Source organism: Nannospalax galili, unplaced genomic scaffold, assembly GCF_000622305.1.
Source record: "Nannospalax galili isolate Female #2095 unplaced genomic scaffold, S.galili_v1.0 scaffold999, whole genome shotgun sequence".
NCBI lineage: Eukaryota > Metazoa > Chordata > Mammalia > Rodentia > Spalacidae > Nannospalax > Nannospalax galili.
The window spans coordinates 2,496,135-2,518,808 of record NW_008344824.1 but is presented as its reverse complement, the minus strand read 5'-3'; the positions used below and the strand labels follow the sequence as shown (position 1 = coordinate 2,518,808).

The window sequence follows — 22,674 nt, the reverse complement described above, 5'->3', positions numbered from 1 at the left end:
TCAATAGCTAATGTGCAGATATTTTCTTCTTATTTATTCTTTTTAGAAACTTACTTATGCATTTATGTGAACCATCACCATATCTCATACTGCTAAAATACTTTACTGTCAAAATAAAAACTTTGTATATTTAACCTGGAATACATGTGGAGCCAGGAAACTAGAAATGGACCAGAGGAGGGGGGGGGTCCCCTTAAGGGATGGGGGATAGTAAAATATAGTTCAAATAAAAATTCAGAGGAATAATACTGGGGGCAGGAAGGTCAAGCATGGGGAGGGGAGGAAATGGAGAAATGAGGTGCTGGTTGAATACTTAACCAAAATGAACGGTACATGAAAAAGGTGCCTGGAAACCTACAATCTTCTAAACAATAAAACTTTAGTTAGAGGGGCCAGTAGAATACAGGAGACATGAAAGGAGAGCATAATTAGGTATTGGAAAGAGGAGAAAGTAGAGGGCAGGTTAGATAAGAATAGAGTAAGAATAGATAAAGAAGCCTTATAAAAATCTGCTAGTCTGTAGGCTAATTTTAAAAATATAATATATATCTATATTTTAAAGGAAGTTTGAACAGAAGTACTCTGCATGGATGGACAGTGCTGCTCCCAGAAGACATGAGTTATTAAATGAAAATCTCAGTATCAAGCATAGGATATCTCCTTACAAGTTATTGGTCAGGGAAGTTCCAGAGGCACCCAAACAACATACACTATTGCCATTGCTCTTGGCTGCCCACCATAACTAGATGGTAAGACCCTATTGCTAAGGATGCCAATCGTTTGGAATGCAGTGCCAAAAGATGCTAGGCAAGCCACCAAGCAAGAAAACATATTAATGGTCTTACTCAGCACTGGACCCTGCACACTACAAGACTGACATGGTCAGCAGATGTGCCCCCTGGTACAACAATGGCATAACAGTTACGGAGTTAGCCACTTACTTTCTCTTTTTTTTTTTTTTTTTTTTTTTTGGTCTTTTTTGAGACAGGGTCTCCCCAGTAGCCCCAGCTGGCCTGGAACTCATTATGTAATCCAGGCTGGCCTTGAACTCACAGAGCTCCATCTGCCTCTGCCTACCAAGGGCTGGGATTAAAGGAGTGCACCACCACAACAGGCAGACACTTACTTTCTGACTGGATATGAGGCCTGCTCCACAGGAGTGATTTCATGCCTGGTACTGTAAGCCTGGTCAAAAACACATGACTGACTTGGTTATAAGCCCTAGGGGAGAACCTACTATTGTTCTGCTAAACAGTCATGCTGTCAATTTGCACTCTAAATGTTTATGTTTATAGCCATGGACCTATACTGCTCCCAACTTTGATCAGAGAAGCTTCTTTTTTCAGTAGATTAATGCTGAGATTCATAACTGGTCAAGGTGCTGTGTATAAATAACCCTGGGTGATCAGCTATGGATGGGTCATCTATATCCTACCATCAAAAGCTCAGGGAACTTTGTGGAAGAGGGGGTAAGAGCCAGCCAGTGTATAAAGGAGGAGAGCTGTGAAATGCTGACATCTGGATATGCTGGATATGCTGTGATGGTTGATGTATCAACTCCCAGGAGTTGCAGTTATTTGTACAAGAGCTGAACAAGATCAAGCCAGTTAAAAATCCAGCATGGTTGGGGAAAGACCTTTGAGGCCTTATGGGACAGAGTTGGGGAGCATTAGGAGAGTGGAAGGAAGGTAGTGGTGGATGAATATCATCAATAAACAATATATAAATATATGGAACTATCAAAGAAAAATATGTAATTTTTAGTAGAACAACCTTGAAAAAACAAAATTGAGCATCATTTTTTGAGCACAGAACAATGTATGAATTGAACTGCACTCAGAAGCAAAGTTCAGAGGACTACACAGAAAGAGCTAGGTCGGGCAGCGTGAGCAGTGAACTTCTATAAACCAAACATGGAAGTGAAGTAGAAAAGAAAGGGGCGGCCTTATTTGGGCGTGGTCTGATCAGCTGGCTATTTGTCATTAGTTGCAATTTAGCTGTTTGTTACAAAAAATATATTTCTGAACAAGGGGTTCATTTGCAATATATTACATGTATTAAATATTAAATAATATCACATAATGTTTCATACTTTCCACTTTAAAGATTGTGGTTTGTTGCATAGAAATTCAATATATGGAGGTCAGGCCAATGACTTCTGCTTTTGTGAAGTGTGATTAAAAAAAAAAAGCACAGATTTAGAAGACCAGTTAAGGTTCTGGCATTGATTCATTAAGTAATTGCTGCTATTCAGCCCCTTCAAGTCCTTATTTAATCCTTAACAACAAACAAACAGACCAAAAAACCCTATAATTAAAAAAGCAAGAGTGTGGCATCCCCCTTGGTAAGCATGCATCATCTCCAACCCCAGAAAGAGTCTCTTTAAGCAAAGCTTACTGAGCAGGACTGAAGATAGCAGAGGCTGTTAGTGTTCTCTCCTTGCACCTAGTACGTATTCCCCAGCTTTTACCATTCATGTTCCATCCAAATATCACATGGTATCGCCATGGAAAATACTAGGGTTAATCTATACATCTCTTCATCTCTTTTCTGCTACTCTTCTTCTCTGAGGTTGTAGAAAAATCCCAGTCTCAGATCCTCAGGTCCTTTGTTACTCAGGAGAGGCAACCCAACCTGTGCATTATAGCTAGTATGACCTTCATAAAAGACACATTTAACTATGTCATCTAAGTTTGAAATCCATTACTCGGCATTGACAGCCATGTCTCTCTGTTTTTTCTAGCATTAGAGCTTCTTTGTGACATGGCCTCAGTCTTCTTTTCTAGCCCCTCTTCTGCTTCACCTGCTGTCCTTTCCCCATTCCTCCTATGAAAAACCTACATATAAAGATATCCCCAATTTGCTGTGTACAGCCTAGGCTCTCTTAGCAAAAATCCCAGAAACAGATATTTCAGAATTCATAAAAGTTTTCTGTTTTCCATACATAACACTTTATATTACATGTCTAAGATCAATTCATCCTCAAACATATGCACATTTTTGAGGAAACCTAGAATAATCACTCAGATGTGATAAGGTTACAAATGGTCTCAGGTAAAGTCTGATTTTCTTTCAAACTAGGTGACTTCAAAATTAATTCGTTGAGAATTTCATACAATGTATATTGATCATATTTACATCCCTTCTATCAACTCCTCCCAGATCCACCTTCCTTCTCTATCCACTCACCTTTGTGTCCTTATATTTTTTTATATCTATCTAATCCAATGTGTGCTTCCCATATATCCTTGGATGTATAAGCATCCTCTGGAGCCTGGTCAACGTACCAAGGCCACAGTCTTAAAAAAAAACTGATTCTCCCTCTCCCAACAGCTATCAATTAACAATAGTTCCTCACCTAGGGATAGGATTTCTTGCCTCCCCCACCCCATGATGGGATTTTTGTCTGGCATGAGCTTATGATGTCTTGTGCATGCTGTCACAACTACTGTGAGTTCATATGTACAACTGCCCTGTTGTGTCTAGAAAGCACTGTTGTCTTACCTTATACTCATCTATCACCTCTGGCTCTTATAATCCTTCTGAGCTCTCTTTCTCAATGATCCCTGAGCCTTGGAGGGGGGATTATAACATAGATATATCACTTAGGGCTGAGTATTCCAGTTTCTTATTCCCTATATTTTGACCAGTTGTGGATCCTGTATTAATTACCATCTTCTGCAGAAAGATATTCTGATGAGCACTGAGAGATACACTAGTCTATGGGTATAACAATAAATCATTAGGAATTCATTCAATATTATATCCATTTAACAGATTTATAGTAGTAAGTTCTCCCCTAGGCATATGACCTGTCTAGCTACAGGTTTGTGGCCCTAATAGTGGTAATCAGGTATGGCTCCGTCTTGTTGATCAGCCATAAATATGAGAAAGTGGTTGGTTAATCTCATGACATTCATGCCATTATTTCCTCAGTGGCATGTCTTGCCAGGTAGGTCATTATAGCTCACAGCATTCACAGCTAGATAAGACTGATGATTATTTTTCTCCCCATAGCATGTATAGCACCTTCCAGCAGTAAGAAATCTAGCCAGTAGGGATCAGTACCAGCTTTAATTTTTTCATGCTTTATGACTCAAGTATGTGGTGTCTTCAGTAATAAGGTCTTATTGTCAAGTTCTGGGGGGTAACCAAGAGTAATGGCAATAACCTGTAATGTTTGTGGGTCTATGGGACCTCACTGGCAACAACTCTAAAAAGGGGTCGTCATTCCTGGCGCTGGACTTTTTGTTAACTTATGATGTCTAGTAGGGGCATTGTTGCCCCGTTACAGGGTAATTCCATTTAAACTCTGTTTTTAAATTTTTGTGTATACATGTTTTGCCTGAATGTATGTAAGTGTATTTATTCATGAAATGCCCACTGAAGCCAGAACACAGTGTCAGATCCTCTGGAATTGGAGTTACATTATGGATGTAGCCACCATGTAGGTATTAGGAATTGAGCCAGGTGCTCTGCAAGAGCAGACAGTACTCTTATATGCTGAGTCATCTCTCCAGCCCCCATTTAAACTCTTTTTATATATGACTGTCTTAAACAATCATCTTACCACAACTTCTTCCTTCGGAGTTCTGAAAACCACTCCATCCTCTCATCTCCCAAGAGATAGAACAGTTGTGCTGCTTGTAGGGACAGTCATGCCACTGCCCCTTATGATGACCCTATACCTGTGATTTCTCTCCACCCCACTCACATATTTGTAAGCTGTTTATTAACTTCTCTTCAAGCAATTCCAGTTGGAAAATCCCACCTGTTTTCTGATGGATCACTGACAAATGTATCACACCAATGAGTTCAGATTAATTCAGGTCTGGTTTTGCTGGTTGATAAGGAAATATTTCAACTTTCGTATTATTTATATTTCAGAATGACAAATATGATATTATGATTCTATACATTATATTATCTCCTATTTAGCAACAGAGATCTCTCCTCCATGTGAACTGAATCTTTTCTCCTAGTCTACTGAGTAACCAATCTAACCTTCAAGCATCATCTTTCCAGTGATTTTTGGAAAATAAAGTATCACTGCTAATCCCTTATAGAAATCTCACCATCCAACAGTCTTGGGCATGCATCAGGTCTCCAGAAAAGCTTTAGATAACTTGTGAAGAAATGAATCTTGAAGAAAAATCCCCACACAAGGATGCAATGCTCTCATAAGAATGATATATCACATATGTTAACTATAAATTGAATGAAAAGCTTAAAATGTCATTATATTGGTGTACAATTCAAGAAAACTTTGGATCAGTATACACACTAATGACTAAAATCTGTAGGCTTTAAATTCTTTTTTATCAATCTCTCAATCCAAATACACAAACAAAACATGAACCTTTAAAAAAAATTCACTTTCACCTTGTGCAAGGTTTTTGGACATTGCTTGCTCTATTGGACATCCCTACTCTATTCCAGTATCTATCACTTTTTTAAAACATTGGCTACAGCCTCAGATTGGATTACAGCATCTACACTTTAGAACATGCCAGATTTAAAAATATCCATTGACAAATCCTCCCAAACTTTATTAATTGAGCCAAAATGTTAACTAAATGTAAAACATGCTTTCGTTCAGATTTTTTTTATCACTGATACTCTTCATATTGTTTCTTTTTGTTACAGTGACCAACACTCTTGAGCAGGGGCAGAAATTCCTGTCCTAGAGTTGGATGACATCTGGCTAGTCATAGGATGTGTGGTAAGACAGAAACCAGAGCAGTGAGCAACCTGAGAGTTGGGGCTGTCTTCACCAGTATTAAATAGATTTTAGCCACCTATCTGACATTACATTAAACTCACATTTTTCAGTCTCTCAGAAGACAGCTTGTATTTTTGTAGCTTAAAAGAATTTTATGTTGCATAATGATTTGAGTTAATTTTAAACAAGGGTTTATGAAATGTGAGCTGCTGTGAGGAAAATGTGGATCAACCCTTGTTTCCCCAGGGAAGGTGCAATGCTTATAATAATAGACACTAACAAAGGGTCTATGTTTCTTTCAGAAATTAAAAAAGAGTAAATCAAATTTTAGGTTGGGTAGGTGTTTTTGTGTGTAAGAATACTAAATTATGCATAACATGAAAAAGAAAACAATTGTTCTAATTAGATTCTTGGTTATAGCAAGCAAATATTCATCTTTGTGTCTTTTTGAAAGGCTTTAATTGTGGAATATCATATTACTTATGATTAACTTTGGTTGTGTATGATAGAAATCCAAATTAGTGGTGGCTTGAATATGGTGGTATTTATTTGTCTTATAAAGCCCAGAGAGAGTCAATATAGAACTGGCCTGGCTCCATGTTATCAAAGGACTAGGTTACTTTTTTGCTACATAACTCCTGGGAGTCCAGTCAACACACACAGTATAGAGCCTACCGGAAGGAGAAAGAGAGGAAGAATTACATTTTCTCTTCCTTTAAGGATATGTCCAGGAAATCAAATATGCCACTTCCTCTGGCAGTCAATTGTTATGGTATTGTATTAGTTACTTTTCTGTTGCTGTGAGACCAAGGACACTTACAGAAGGAAGAGTTTGAGTTTGCAGTTCCGGAGGGAGTCCATAATGGTGGGAAGGCATGGCAGTAGGAGGTGGCCGCACCAGAAAGCTGAGAAAGCACATCTTCAAGCAGGCATGGGAAGCAGTCACTGACCGGAAATCTGGCAAGGCATAAGAACTCTGAAAGTTGACCCCCAGTGATGTGCTTCCTCCAGAAGGCCACACCTCCTAAAGCTTCCCAAAACATTGCCACCAACTGGGGACAAAATGTCCAAATACTTGGAGCCTATGGTGAACATTTTTTTCTTTTTTTAAAAAATTTTATTTATTGTTTTTATTTTATGTGTATGTGTGTATTGTCTGCATGTAGGTAAGTACACCCTTGTCATGCAATGCCCGAGGAGGTCAGTAGAGGCTGTCAGGTCCCCTGGGACTGGAGTTATGGACAGTTGTTAGCTGCCATGTGGGTGCTGGAGTTCAAACCCCGGTCTTTTGCAAGAACAATCAGTGTTCTTAACCTCTCTACTTTTTAAAAAATATTTTATTTATTATTTTTATTTTATGTGTGTGCATGTAGTGCCTGCATGTAGGCAAGTGCACCTGTGTTGTGCAATGCCTGCGGAGGACAGAAGAGGCTGTCGGATTCCCCTGGAACTGGAGTTACCCAGACAGCTGTTAGCTGCCATGTAGGTGCTGGGATTCAAACCTGGGCCTTCTGCAAGAATAGTCAGTGTTTTTAAACACTGAGCTGTCTCTCCAGCCCTGGACATTTTTATTCAAACCACCACAGGTATGATTGTGAAATGACACCCTCCCCCCCGCCAGGCTCATGTGTTTGAGTTCAAGGTCATCCTCAGCTAGGTCATTCTAAGCAGATTCTAGGCCAGCCTGGTCTACATGAACCATCTGAACCTCATCCTCCTCACCCTCCCCCAACAAGCAACCCTTAGCATGAGGCTAGAAAACCAAGTCTAGTTAAGAATCATGGAAAAAGAATGAAGGCCAAGGCTAGCAACAAATGCATTACTATGATGTCTAGGAGGGGTTCTACATCAATATACTCAAATCAGAATTCTCCATCTCTCTTCTAAATTGCACTTCTAAATGCAATAGCATCCTCAGCTGTTTAAGACATTTAGTGTAAATCTGGAACTTTTCTCCTCACTCCTCATAATCAGTCAGGAACAATAATATAACTTGTGGAGACCAGTGAAAATGAAATGCAGGATCTATTGTTAAAAAAGTATTAAAAATTTCAAGATGACCAAAAAAAATTTCAAGATGGCTAAAGCAAAGCATTAAACCAATTATGTGCTCCTTTTAAGTGTGAGGCTTGGTACAACTGCAGGCATCCAATTATACAACTGTACACTTTGTAAGTTCCACTTCTGTGATGATTATGTATCAGTTTGTATGGTGGAACTCAGTCCTCTGAGCTTGACGTGTCCATTACTCTCTTGACATTTCAGCAGCTATGGTTACCCGTACGACAAGAGAGGACTCATTAACTGCCTGATCCCTTATGAAGAGGTGGTGTTCATGAGACCCCTCCCGGCATATATATAAGCACTTAATGTTTGCCAGGGGGAGGGGTTCAGGCCCTACCTCCTTCAAAGGATAAATAAACAGCCTTGCTGGGAGGGAGAAAGGCATTTTCTTTGGCTGTGTAGCCAGCTCTTAAGTTACCCATGTTCCTGTTAGTAACCCCCTCACCTATGCTCAAGCAAGTAGCCTTAATTAAACTTACTGGTTTGATGAGCTAAATTTGAGTAGAAATATCTCTTTCGTCTGTTGTTGGTACCCTATATAGGGTAAAAAGCCATTTGTTTGTCTACCCTGGAAAATTCCACACAATTGAGCCATGAGATGCCCAGAAATTTAATTAATATTATTTGGGGTGCGTCTATGAGTGTTTCTAAATGAAGGCAGCACTTAAATAGCTGAGTAATTGTTCTTCCTAATGTGGATTGGCATATCCAATCACTTGAAGACCTAAATAGAACAAAAATACTAACCTTCCTGATAGTGAGAGGAAACCCCTGATTGCTTTGACTGGGATTTTGGTCATTTCCTGCCTTTAGATGCATTTTAAAACATCAGTTCTTTGATGTTGAGTATATTTCATTTAAAATCAGTTTTCATGGTTCACATGCCTTTGGACTGAGACTAGAACACCAGAGAAGCTCTCCTGTCTCTAGCTGTTCAACAAGGATCTTGGGACTTCTGAGTCTTCTACCTACATGAATCAATTCTTTATGTAAATTTCTCTCTCTCTCTCTCTCTCTCTCTCTCTCTCTCTCTCTCTCTCACACACACACACACATACACAGACACACACACCCCACTATTGGTTCTGTTTCTCTGACGAACACTAACACAACCTTCAGAGTGCACTTCTCCCCATCTCCATAACAACATTGTGGGTTCTATGTCTATTGATTGAAGGGTTAGAGGATTTCAGAGAAGCATTAACCATAAAGGAAGGAAGTAGAAGACAACCAGCCATATTTGTACATATGTAAATACATGACAAATATCTACAATCACATATACACAAAATTTAAATATATTGCATATTTTATTTATAATATTTATATAACATCATGTAAAAATTAATATAAATATATTTATACATTTATAACTATAGAAGTTATATAAAAATATGCTTATATAAGTGTATTATATTTATACCAGTTTAGTATAGAGTTTTGACCTGGGGTTGGAGACTCAGGATGGCACTTAGAAGGGGGGATGGGTGTGCAGAGAGGGAACAAGCCCTCACTGGACTCTATGAGGATAAGCTTGAACTTATGAGGATAGAATCACAGCAAGTCTCACCACTTCCAACCCTCCAATACTAGTGTTTCCCACAGGAGACTCTGATTTCTGAGCTAAACTGGCACATCACAAACCCCTCACCTCCCTTCTGCTGATCCCACTGTGGCAGCAGTAGATTCATTTAAACTATAAACCATATCATCTTCCTTCTTCATTGCTTCCAGATGTTGCCTATTGCTTCTGGAATCAAATCCAAACTCAATTGTGGTTAAAAGGCTGCACAGGGTCCGGCCTCAACCTCTCTCTAAGCAACCTACATTTGGTACCACCTTTCCCTGGGAGACATTCATAAGCCATTGTCTTCCCATCTGTCCTGGAAGTTAAGTAAACTCTCGCTGAAGGCCTCTGCACTAGCTGCAGATCTGCCTTCAACATTCTTTGTTTGTTATTCCCATTGCTAACTCTTTCTTTGTGTTCAGGTTTCATCTCAAATGTCATCTTTGCTGATGCAAAGCATAACTCTCACCTCAAAGGGGATAAGAAATAGTTTATTCTGGAGTCAAATATGAGTGACCATGGCCCAGGAACACCAATTCAGCTTACTGCAAATTCCATCTTCCAGCATGGTAACAGTTACAATACGTTTTTATAGTAACAGAACAAAGAAAACTCATAAATCAAGACACTTTTAAAATACATTGGTGGATACATTCAGTAGGCAGGACATAGCAAAGGAAGGGTGGGGAGTCTACTATAGATCTCAGATGCTATCTGGTGACATTCTTAGCTTTTTGTTTGGTGAGGCCTGGTGGTTTGCTAAGTTAATACATTTTATTAGTCACAAGAATGTTAATTCGGAAGGTAGGCAAGATGTAGCTCTTTATGGGGTTAAAGATGTCCCCAGATGATCTGTGAATAGGCTCTGAATCTGCAACATTCTAGACTCTGCACACTTTCCAGAGTGCTAATCAGTTGGTCAGACTTTCAGGAAATTCAGCCCAAGATGCAGAAGTTCTTTCTGGGAAATTTTCCTTCACATCTCCTAAGAGATCTCCTCTGACCATGTAATTCAAAAAAGTTTTTAAAAACCCTCACACTCTAGCCAGGTATGGTGATACATGCCTTTAATCCCAGCACTTGGGAGGCAGAGGCAGGTGGATCTCTGTGAGTTCAAGGCCAGTCTGGTCTACATAGCGAGTTCCAGGCCAGCTGATGCTACAGGGAGACCCTGTCTCAAAAGACCTTCCCTCAGAAAAAAAAGCCTCACACTTCAATTTACTGTAACATAATTCTATCTTAATACTTCTTAATAGTTCTTACCTTGCTTAGGGTTGTTTAGTGATAGAGTGCTTGATTAGCTTGAGAAGGGCCTTGTGTTCAATCCCCAACCATTTGTGGGAAAGAGAGAGAGAGAGACAGAGACAGAGAGAGACAGAGAAACAGAGACAGAGAGACAGAGACAGAGAGAGAGGTTTTTTACTTTTTGTCTTGATTATTTTCCTTCCACAGTCACAATCACTATTAGGATATAGGTTAACAAAAACCTACATGATTTTCTCATTTGTCTGCCTGGCACATTATGCTGTTCAGAACATATTTGTCAAAGGAATAAAACACATTTGAATTTTCATTAGTGTTCTAGTCCTACCATAACAAGGAAGCACATAAAGGTGGCTTGATACAACAGGAACTTATTTTTTCATGTTCTAGAGATTAAAAGTACAAAATAAGATGTTAACAGAGTTGTGCTCCCTCTGAAGCCTCCACTAGTCTTTCCTTGCCTCATCAGCTTCTAATGGCCCAAAAATAGTTTTGTAGCAGAAAAATTCCAGTTCCCCCTTTGTCTTCAGACAGCCTTCTCTCTCTCTGGATGCCTCTTTGTGCCCTTTCTTGTTCCTTCAAGGACATACTATTAAATTTAAGATTCACTCTAAACCCAGAATTACTTCATATTGAAATTCTTAGTCATACCTTCAAAGACTCTATTTTCCGCATAATGAAACGTTCACAGCTACCCTGGGTTAAAGCAAGAACAATTCAACTCATTACAGAGCTGATGAAGGCCTGTTCCTTTAACTGCAACAAGACACCTTGTAGATCAGACTCTGATCTTGGAATTTTCTATTAGAACCACTGATGAATGCTGCATGCCATCAGAACCACTGTATAAACTTTATTAGGAAAAGAAGAAAGGATGATTTCCACATTCCACTCAAATATTAGACAAGTGACACTTGGGTTGTAGACAAGTGATCATTTCCAGAATCTAGAATTAAGAATTTATCTATCTCTAAGCTATCAATGCTTCCTTTGGGAGTACATTAGGTAGCTAAATTTCTACTGGGAAGCATGGTCAATTGCCTGGATTTGTATGTCAGGCCTTTGATAACATAATAGCAAGGAGAAGAAATGATCTTTGCATTTTGGTTTTATATTGAGAGGATTCAACCACAAACAATTCTTCATTGCTGTTGGGCAGCCATTTGGAAAAGTCAGATTTGTTGGATCAAGTTGATACAGGAGAAATTTAAAGCAAAGTGTACAGGAAATGCTCAGAAACCTTTGAGAAGACGTGAGGTAATCTCTCCAGTCTTTATTTTTAAATGTTATCCAAGGATAAGATAGCTATTCAGAGAAATATTCGAAGTTAGAGGTGGAGGCACCAGTCCCACTGAGAGATCATTTTGATTGTCACTTGACTGAATTAAGAGACACTTAATAGATTAGTAAAGCACACCTTTGAGTGTGTCTGTATGCTTCTTCTAGAGATAGTTTGATTGGAGTACTCTGTTCTAATGAATGGATTCATCCCTGATAGCTGTGTAATGTAATGGCATTACTGGGAGGTGGTAAAAGGTAAGAGGTGGAGCTACTTGGGGGTCACTGGGGTGTGACCTTGTGGATCCTAGCTTGCCCTGGCCCCTTCCTGGATTCTTCTTTCTTTGCTTCCTGGGTGTCATGACTCAAAATGTTCTACTCTGACCTGCTGTACACACCATGATGGTCTGATACCTGCAAAACCATGAGTCAAAATAAATAATTCCTCTTTTTAAACTGTTTATGTCAGGTATTTTATTGCAGTGACACAAAAGAAGTAAACACACAACCAAGTTCCCTACCCATGGTTTAACTGGGTTCCTTATTTTAGGTCCAAATGCACAACCAAGAAAACTCTAGGGCCTTGAACAAGAAATACATGAGTACTAAAACATGGCTTCCTAGTTGGGCTCTACTGTGGCAGGAACTGCCCAAAACAAAGAAAAAGAAAGGCGTGGTCTGTGCCTAGGTACACTACATAGTTCTCCCTGTCATGAACTGTACTGAACTGTACTTGGGGTATAAAAGACTGAATCTTCCTTTGCAATCCTGCTTTAGAGAAATCTCTCTCTCTCTCTCTCTCTCTCTCTCTCTCTCTCTCTCTCTCTCTCTCTCCACCAGTATAATAATAAACTGCTTCCTGCTTATCTTTGGGATCCGGGTTTTCTGTTCAGATTGCTTACTACACTAGTAACTCACTAGTGGAATTTTTAAAAACTTTGAAAACTGGGGCTGGAGAGATGGCTCAGAGGTTAAGAACACTGGTTGTTCTTGCAGAAGACTTGGGTTTGAATCCCAGCACCCACATGGCAGCTAACAACTGTCTGTAACTCCAGTCCCAGAGGATCCGACAACCTCTTCTGACCTCCGCGGGCATTGTACAACATGGGTGCACTTACCAACATGCAGGCAATACACGCATACACATAAAATAAAAATAATAAATAAACATTTATTAAAAAACTTTGAAAACTGTACAAGCCCATGGTGGAAATTAAACAACATATTCTGAAATAACCAATAGAGTAAGGAAGAAATTTAAAATTTTTTTCTTGAAATAAATGAAAATAGGATGGGCATGGAGATGCACACCTTTAATCCCAGCACTTGGTAGGCAGAGGAAGGCAGATCTCTGTGAGTTCCAGGCCAGCCTGGTCTACATAGTGAGTTCCAGACCATCTGGGGCTAGAGCACAGGGAGATCCTGTCTCAAAACAAAAACAAACAAACAAACAAAAGAAATAGAAGCATAACAAACTGAAACCAATGGGATTCCACAAAAGCAATACTGGATAGGAGAGTTATAGCAACCAGTGCTCACATTAAAAAAGAGAAAGTTCTCAAGCTACCACTTCACATCAAGGAACCAAAAAAAAATACAATCTCAACTTTAGTAGAAGGAAAGAAATAATGAAGTTTAGGTCAGAAAAAATGACAAAGGATGAACATATGAGACATGAACAAAATAGCCAGTCTTTACAAATGAAACTGACAGACAAAAAGAGAGAAACAAAATCAAAGATGAGAAGGATATGTATTTATTTGACATATATATGACAAAGGCTCATTATAGACCATTGTGACCAACTTTACACCAAAAAATTGATATATAGCAACAAACTTGATAACCTAGAAAAAATGGACAATTTTCTAGACACGACACCTTACTATAACTGAATCATGAATAAATAGAAAACCCAAACAGATCAATGAATAATGAGATCAAACCAACAATATAAAATATTCTATCAAAGAGTCCACAAACAACAGATGACTTCACTGCTGAATTCAAATAGGTTAAAGAAGAGCTAATAAAATGATCAAATTATTCCAAAAATTGAAGAGGAAGGAATTCTTTCAAACTCATTTTACAAGGCTAGAATTACCTTGATATGTGAACCAGAAAAGGATACATATATGTGCATAGGAAACTATGGGCTAACGTTCTTTTTCTTTTTTTCTTTTTTTGAGACAGGGTCTCCCTGTAGCCCTGACTGGCCTGGAACTCACTATGTAAACCAGGCTGGCCTCGATCTCACAGAGATTTATTTGCCTGTCTGTGCCACCTGAGTGCTGGAATTAAAGACATGCACCACCACACCCAGTGGGCTAATATTTTTGATGAACATCAAAACAAAATCCTCAATAAAATACTAGCAAAGGAACATGATAGTACATCAAAAAGATTATTCAACATGATCAAATGGGATTCATTCCCAGGACTTAAGGATGGTTCATTCTGTAAATCAATAAATGTGATATACCACATCAATAGAATGAAGGAAATAAGCACGTAATAATATTAATACATGCAGAAAAGTATACGACAAAAATTCAGTAGCCCATCATGGTGAAAACTGTAGAAAAATTTGATATTGAAGGAATATATAACCATATAATAAAGACATTTAACAATCCCACAATTAGAAAGCTGGTTTTGTAGGCATAAATTCCTTATATCTGTTTTTATCATGAAAAGTTTTTTTTTCCTTCAATTACAACTGATAATTTTGCTGGGTATATTAGTCTAGGCTGGATTCTGTGTTCTTTCATAAATTGTATAACATTGGTTTATGTCCTTATGGCTTTCACAGTCTCCATTGAAAAGTCAACTGTTATGCAGATGGGTCTGCCTTTGTATGTGACTTGTTCTTCCTTTCTCATGTCTTTCAAAATCTTTTCTTTGTTCTGTACATTTAGAATTTTGACTATTATATGATGTGGGGTGTTTCTTTTCTGGACCTGTTTACTTGGTGTTCTATATGCCTTGCACCTTGATAGATACCTCTTTCCTTAGATTTGGGATTTCCATAATTTTATTAAATATTTTCTATGCCTTTGATCTGGGATCCTTCCTTTTTTTCGATGCCTTTGACCTAGGATCCTCCCTTTTCTTCTATGCCTACAGCTTTTAGGTTCGGTCTTATTACAGTGTACCAGAGGCCTTACATATTCCTTTCCTGACTTATTTCATATTTGACATTTTCTTTGATTAAATGATCCATTTCCCCAAGTTTGTCTTCGGGATTTGCTATTCTCTGTTTCATTTCCTTAACTTCCTCTTTTCCTTTTTGCTTCTTTCCTCTAAAGATTTTTTTTGCTTCAGCCTGCTACCTGGGCAGACTTTGACAAGACAAGACTGGCAGGACTAGGGCCACTTGGAAAGCTCCTGCCCTGTGGAAGTGTGACCATGTAGAAATGTGACACCGAAATATAATTCAGGGATATACATATATATCCTGAATATATAATATAATAGTTATATACAATCTCTATGTACATGAGGTATGCCTGATTCATATCTAAATGGTTATAGTAGCTTTGGAAACAATACTGTAGATCAATAACTTTACAGATACAAAACAAAGAACAAGTCATCCATTTTCAGCATGGCTATAAACATTAGCTAAGACAAGTACTTCTAGATGAATCTCTGTAAGAAAAGTCCAAGATCACCAACATGGACATAATGTTAAAGGGTAGAAAACATGGGTGTAATCTGCATTTTGTTATAGTTTTTAAGTATCTTTAAAAAGTACTTTTCCATTGTATAAGCTTTGTTCTATACAGAGTTCAACCTCTTAATGTCTAAAGATCTATTGCAAGCATCATTCAAGATTTTTCTTTCAGATTCTCCCAAAAAAAAGTAATAGAGCCTTTAATCTCAGCACTCAGGAGGCAGAGGCAGGCAGATCTCTGTGAGTTCAAGGCCAGCCTGGTCTACATAGTGAGTTCCAGGACAGCTGGGGCTACAGGGAGACTCTGACCCAAAAAGACCAAAAAAAAAAAAAAAAATAGAAGTTTTTAAGTGAATTTTTATATTAGCATGTGTTAGATGTACAAAATGGCTTCATTGTAACATTTTCACTCATGTTTATGATGTGATTATATCAGATTTAAAAAATAAAGCTTTCATTCCCCTCCTCCAAACCACTTAGTTTCTGATATTGCCTTTGTAACTTTTCAAACCATATGTAAGCAACAGTAAACAAGAAAACATTGGTATGAAAGGCCTTTTCCGGCTTCCTGAAAACATGATGAGAATTACTTGCTCTAAATTATTAGCTGAGCGGTGACTCTCCCATCCCCCTTTCCCTCCCAGACTTCACACTTTGGCAATTCTGATCTACTCATACTTTCACATTTGCCACGCTCCCTTGCACTGTCATCTATGCTCAGTGCAGTCTGAATATCGGTCTCCTGAATAAGTTCTTTCTCTGTTACTGCCTCTTACTACCTCCATTTGGCAAGGATGCCTCTTTAATTTCTGTTGGGTTTTACTAAAAACAATCACATTACTTCTTATAGGATCATCTTTGAATAAAATGGCATCAGTTCCTCCCTGTTCTAGCTTTGTTTCTGTTGCCATGGCAAATGCCCAACAAAAAGCAACATAGGGGAGGAAAGCGTTTGTTTGGTTTAAAATTTCAAGTTACAGTACATCAATTTTTGGGAAGGCAAGGCAGAAACTCAAACAGCTAATCATACCACAGCCACAGTGAAGAACAAAGAGACTAAACACATCCTTGTTGCTTTCGGCTAGCTTTTTCCTCTCTTGTACTGTTCAGGACTGTCTAGGTGTATTAGTCAGGGTTCTCTAAAGAAACAGAACCGGTAGAATGAATATAGTCCAACAATGGCTGCACCACACTGGAGAGGCTGAGAATCCATAGTCACTCAGTCCACAAGGCTAGATGTCTCAGTAGTCCCAATCTGGTGCTGAAGGGCTGATGAATTCCAAAACCTAGGCTAGCCTTCAGTCTACAGCAGCAAGACGAACTCACCAGCAAGAGAGAAGGCAAGCGGCAAGAAACCAGAAGTATTCTCCTCTGCCATGGCCTTTTATATGGGCTGCCATCAGAAGGTAACACCCACATTTAGGGTGTGTCTTTCAGCTTCAGATGATCCAATCAAGAAGATCTCTCTCATTTCAGTTAATCCCAGATCCAGTCAAATTAATACCCAGGATTAGCCATCACACTAGGGAATGGTACTGCTCACAATGGGCTGGGTCTTCCTACATTGACTAACAATGGAGAAAATTCCTCACAGACATGTCTGCAGGCCAACCTGATCTAGATAATTCCTCACTAGTGCTATCCTCCCAGGTGAAGGTGTCCATTGACAGTTAAAACTAACTAGCACATTCTCCAAACTCCAGTGGATGAACTTGCACCAAGGGACACCTGGATAGAAATGCTTGACTGAATAGGACTTAGCATATATGACAGAATACCTGAAATCTAGTGATGGGGGGAGGGGGATATGGGGGTAGGGAGAATTATGGAGGTGGGGAGGGGGTCTAAATTTGAGATATATAAAATGCATTAAAAATTCAATAAAAACATTAAAAATGAAAAAAGAAACTTCACAGTTTACTTCTGTGTTTGACTCATTCACCTCAAATCATATCAATGTTCAACATATTATATATTTTACTATTTATTTTCTACACCCCTTAGAATATAAAATGTGCTATGACAGATTTTATTTTTTACTTGCCTATCTGTCTGCTACTTTGCCCCATTTCTAAAACACACTTGGCATGCCAGAAATGCTTGATAAAATATATGTTTGGTGAGTGAGTGGCTGACTGGAGCCTCCATTCAGAATCCATCTTGGCTTGAAGTCTTCAAGTCTTAGATGTTATATTTTCTGTATACCCTGTATATATTATCTCTTACTATGTTATATCTGTTACCTGTTGTAGAAGGTCTTGCTGTTTCACATTTACATACTTAGAAGTGAATTTTTAATGTTTTGCATATGATGTCACATTGAATAAATGACTGATTTTTGTCCCCACTTAACAAAGGAAAGGAAGTTGATTTTGTGCATATGTGCACATTCCTTTGTGTATGCACATATGTGTGCAGATGTATATACACATGTGCACACATGAGTGTGGAGGCACACACTGGTTGTTTTTCTCAATTGATTTCCACCTTATTTTTTAAAACAGTTTCTCTTATTGAATATGGAGCTTACAAACTCTCTAGAATGACTGGCCCTGTCTTTACCTCTCCAATGTTGAGGTTAAAGGTTTGCTGTGCCCAGTTTCTTATGTAGGTGTTGAGGATCCAAACTCGGTTCTCATGCAAAAACTCTACCAACTAAGTCATCTCCCCAAAACCAGGGAACTGAAGCTCTGAAAGGTTAATTAACTTCAAAAAACACTAATAAGTTGCAAAGGAAAGTTACTAATGCAAAGTATGTCATGTTATTCCCGTTTTTTTTCTTTGTCACACTTACTTTTTAAATCTTTCCCTTTTGCCTTCCATGTCCTGTCCCATTTTCCATCTGCCCATATTCTACTAAGTGCAACTTGGAATCTTACTTATTCCAAAAACTTTTCCTTGATGGCTATTATTTACATTAATTTCTCCCTGTTCTACATAGGGCTCCCAAGATGGCTCTCGGGGTAAATGGAAAGGGATATACATAGGGTATATGGCCTTGGAGAATAGCTTATCTAACTCTTAACTGAACTTCATACTATGTAGTCAGGCTTTCTGGTAATGGATAAGAAACTAATCCCATCCTCCATTGGTCCGTGATTTCAGGTAACATTCTCTTAGGATCTTGATATCTCTCCTAAGTATTTATGTGCCTGGTGATGGATGTAATTGTTTGCATGATCTTATTGAGCCAAGATTCTTGGTGGAAAGTGCAAAATGGAGCAAATCTCCAGAGAGTACCTGAACTCACAAGACTCGGGACATCTAAAGCTTTTCCCTTCCCTTTTCCATGTATTCTTCTGTTGGAAGGAACAACTTCAGCCCTTCCAAAATCTGACTCCTTTAAGTTTCCTACATGAGAAACTAGAAGCTTATTTCCTGTTGGGCATTTTCCTATATTGTCACATCCAGAGTAGTCTCTCTCTCCCTCCCTCTCTCCCTCCCTCCCTCCCTCCCTCCCTCCCTGAAATATATTAGAAACTAACATTTTCCCCCAATGGTCCTTGAAAAGTAATCCAAAAGTCGTTTACAGTCAAAAAAGTTTGTTTGATATTTCTCATTTCCTCCTCTCTCAAGGTGAAAATTATAATCAGAACCTGAAAAAAAAAAACAAACAATGAATCCTTCTCTACTATCTTTGTGCTTAAAATCTGTAGTTGAAACCTTATCATCTTGGTCAGTAATAATGTTTCACTCTACTGTGCAACTGTACTATAACAGTTGGTCTTTATTTGTGTACTTATAAAATGTTGGAGTATCTGTAATTTGGGAAATAGTTGTGAATTGAAAGTGCAGGTCTGGTGTTAGATTACTCGAGTTCAAAACCCACCTCTGTCATTTACCAGCTATTTGACATTGAGTTCTTTAATGTCTCTAAGTTCCAATTTCCTCATCTTAAAACTGTCCTATCACTTCATAAAGTTGATGTGCTTCATATAAAAACAACAATTATAATTGTGTTGAGTACTTCATATACATTTTACCTAAGTGCATGTTATCAGAACGGTCTGAAAACCCAAATAGAAGAGCAGTTTTACAGATTACAAAAGGCCAGAATACATAACATGACAGCAAGACCAGCAAGGCAGACCACTGGGAGGGCTGAGAGCGGAGCCCTGCAGTTGTATTTATGTTGGCAAAATACGAAGTGCTAAGGACAGTCCTGACCCAGAATGTCCCTAATACATGGCGTTTCATCAACACCCCTGACATTACAGAAGAATGGTTGAGTGGGCTTTGAACTATGACCCTCGATTCCAGTAAGTGCCTGACCCTTCCAGTCCTGGCCAAGGTTTCCGTACTGGAGGGTTGGTAACAATAAGAAGGAAAATGAACCCTTCTTCAATCCTCTATTTCTCTTTGGAAAGTAGCGCTGGGACTGGAGGTGCGCTAGGACCCGGGGGCCGCTGAGAGGCGAGCCCAGCACTGAGATCGCGAGAGGCTGTTTCCACCCGGACCAAATCCTGGACGCTCCGGGGCACCGCGCCTGCGCACTCAGCCAGTCGCCTCGCAGACCCTGCGGACGTGCTCTCGCCTGCTGCCTTCGGTGTGTCCTGACGGTGAGATGCGCCGCCTCCAGGCCCTCGCCAGCTCCAGGTGCGTGTGGAGGACCTCCGGAGCCCGGTGCTCGGGGGACAGAACCTGGGGAGGGTCAGGCCCTCCCGGGTCCCGCCGAGGTTCCTGGGGACCAGAATGCCCGACGCCAGCTCCATTCCTTTCTAGTCCCCGGCCTTCCGGGAGCTACAACCTCCGAAGGCGCAGGCACTGTCCGGGAGCTCTGCCCCCGCGCACCCTGAGGTCGTGCCGCCAGTGCCCGGTGCACTCCCCCTCGCCCCATCATCTCCAGGCGTGCTTTTCCAGCGTCGGGTTTTGCAGTCCCAGGACTCGGCTCGACCCCTTCATATTCTTTGCTTGTGAGGGATTAGGCTGAAAATTAGCTTAAATATAGTTTATGGAAAGGTTGAGGGTTCAAGGCCAAGTGAGGGAGGGGGCGTTGCGGGGAGTGGGGCAGAACATGTTAGAAAGAGGCAAAGGTCGTCGGAATTGCCACCAGAGATAATTCTCCAGCTGAAAGTTGTCAGGGTTTTTCTCAGGTCTTTTGTTTCTTGTGCGTTTACTTTTGTAATACTTTTTGAGGCATGTCTTTTTAGTGATTTTTTTGTTGTTAAGACAATCGTGCTTTCAACCTCGAGGTAACATTGAATTTGATCGATGCCAGTTTTCATAGCTATACATGGCTCAATGTGGTTTAAATTCTTGTCATAATAATAATTTGGATTGAACCATCAAACACATCCATTGTTTTTTTTACTATTTGACATTAACATAAAAATTAGAGTTACCATAATTTTTTTGTGTGTTAACAAAAAACTTAGTGGAGAGAAAAGAAAATCAGTTGGAAATGGGATTTAAAGCTCTAAGTGCATCCTTATCCAAGTACAAGGGATTGTGCTTTGAGTGTGGAAATCCCTGACCTTTTACTTATAAATAGGAAGTGAGATCACCACTTGCCACCAGTGGTTCTAACAGTGTAGGTACTCAGTGAGTGCTTTCCCACATGACTGTAGTATCCAGTCTCTGATCAACCACCGACCCTCTTTGGCACAGGAACTATAGGTCTCCATTCCCCATTGTCTTCAGAGATAGTTGCCTTGTATAGTTTTAGTGTGAGACTTTTTGTTTTGAGAGGGGGTAGTATTCTATAGAAACAGTTACTAAATGAAAGAAGTGTAAAAAAAGAGGAGTCCTTACACCAGACCCAAACCCCATGGCCTGACCTTGGGCCTTGCCTATCTACCTCATGGGGAGAAGCCATCCTCCCATATCAGACTTAGTACATGGCCAGTGAAGTGCAGTTTTCTGGAGAGAATTGCAGTCAGTGACTTACTGGGCAGAACCCCACCCCCACCCCCCCCACCACCATACTCATAATTTTTTTCTTGGCCTAGGTGCCTCCATTTGGAGGACCTCCTGCCAGAAACTGGCTGAGACCTTTCCCAAGAGCCTTCAGTAATGAGACACTTTTTTCCACACTTGATTCAGGCCATATCTACTAGCCCTTCACCATCCCTCCCCTGGCCCATTGGGTCCATAGGAGTCAGGAGCCTTTTGTTAGGAGCCCCTTTGCAGCAAGATTTTCTTCTGTGCACCACATCCACTTATTGGTCACCTGGCATCCATCTGTTTAATGGACCACTGGGGAACCAGCTCTTTTTGCCTTGTGCTTACACTGTCTCAGCAAGTGAATAAAAGTTTGGTTGTTTAAGTGTGGCTCATCCTAATTGACCCTCTTGACATCTGTTGCTCAACAGGAATTAAATGAATTACCCAAGAGTTCTTTGCAGCGCCCTCGATTTATGGTGGTTTTAGCCCCTAACTCTGTCAGCATGCTTATGGATTTTTACAGGTTCTTCACTTATAGTTTTTCTAGCTGAAGTGAAAAATGCATATTTATAACACCAACAGCTGACTGTTTTTTTCTTTTTGGTCCTTTTGAGACAGGGTCTCTCTGTAGCCCCAGCTGCCTGCAAGTTGCTATGTAGACCAGGCTGGCCTCAATCTCACAGAGGTCCACCTGCTTCTGCCTCCCAAGTGCTGGGACTAAAGTCAAGCACCATGCCCAGTAAGCTACAGTTGCTGAATATTATTAGAATATATGATGTATTTTATAAATTAATATAGTGACTTTTAGGTTCTGTTTTTGTGACATTTTCCATTTGACTGCTAATTTGATGATTTGGGATACATATTATTAAGTAATACAGGCCAAGGGAAGAAAACTAGACTCTTGCTTTCCCTACTAATCTAATCTATGGGCCCTGATCTTTGTCACCCTAATAGATTATTTGTCCACTTGAATAAGGTGATTGATTAATCGATTGTAGGTTTCACTGTCTAGTACTGTACAAATATATTAGGAACCACCTTCATATCCCTTTTAACGTCTTCTACCTAAAGTTTCAGAAAACTATACTTCCTATATGATATATATTCTAGTACTTTCTACTCTATTAAAAAAAAAAACCAGTGATCACAAAGTTGATAATCACATTCCAATAATGAGTATTGAACTGTGATTTGAAAAACACTGATAAAGCAACAGGT

General features: G+C 39.6%; 1 protein-coding gene across 1 annotated transcript in view; it reads left to right on the top strand.

Moving 5' to 3' along the window:
- The first annotated feature begins 20,049 nt into the window (after positions 1 to 20,049).
- Znf770 (zinc finger protein 770) overlaps positions 20,050 to 22,674 on the top strand; it is a 10,368-nt gene continuing 7,743 nt past the window's right edge. Inside the window, exon 1 of the mRNA XM_008841164.3 lies at positions 20,050 to 20,166. The gene's annotated coding sequence lies outside the window, so the exon portion shown is untranslated. The remainder of the gene's footprint in view (positions 20,167 to 22,674) is intronic.